The sequence below is a fragment of the Microcebus murinus genome, chromosome 3, assembly GCF_040939455.1.
Source record: "Microcebus murinus isolate Inina chromosome 3, M.murinus_Inina_mat1.0, whole genome shotgun sequence".
Taxonomy (NCBI): domain Eukaryota; kingdom Metazoa; phylum Chordata; class Mammalia; order Primates; family Cheirogaleidae; genus Microcebus; species Microcebus murinus.
In genome coordinates, this window is record NC_134106.1 from 39185444 (window position 1) to 39186168 (window position 725).

The following is a 725-nucleotide window of genomic DNA, read 5'->3' on the forward strand; positions in this document are numbered from 1 at the left end:
TCCTGCATTCTAAGACACATTTCGACCAAAGGGCTCAGATAAGGGACTGTGGACCTGAAGCATCTACCTCATAAGTTATTATGAGGATTAAATTAGTTAATATATGTAAAATAAGTGGATCAGTGCCTGGCAAAGAAAAGCTTTGTACAGCTGCAGGTTTTTATCATAAACATGTAAAGGGCCTCGCAGTTAACATTCATTCTGCATTTACCAAAAGCCTACTAAGTGCAACTCCTTGAAAATATGTCAACAGAAGACGTGAACCGTTGACTAAACTCCTTTTCCCCTCAGTTCCTTGGCAAAAATGCTCTACCAGCAGTATTTCACGCAGGCGCTGGTAGGCGTTTCTCCCCAAGGATCCTTGGATTCGCCCCACCACCCCTGCCCAAGCAGTGCGCGCACACTCGGGGGCGCCTTCGCAGCCCCCGTGCTCGTCCACTTCCGTTCCGGAGAGGGGGCGGTTCCGAGGCGGACAGCCTCGCAGCCACAACAGACTCAGTGCCCGAGTGTTCCTGTCCCGCCAGCCTCCTGACGTGACAGCGGAGGGCTGGGGTCAGCTGCAGCGCAGGCCCTTCCACCGCGCAGCAAGCCGGCCCCCCTCCTCACGTCGCTGCGCGCCGGGGGCGGGGCCTGGAGCGCACGCCCGCCGCGCACGCCTAGCCGCTCGCCGATTGGCCGCTGGGACCTGGGTTCCTCCCGCGGAGCGCACCTCCCCCCCAGGTTTC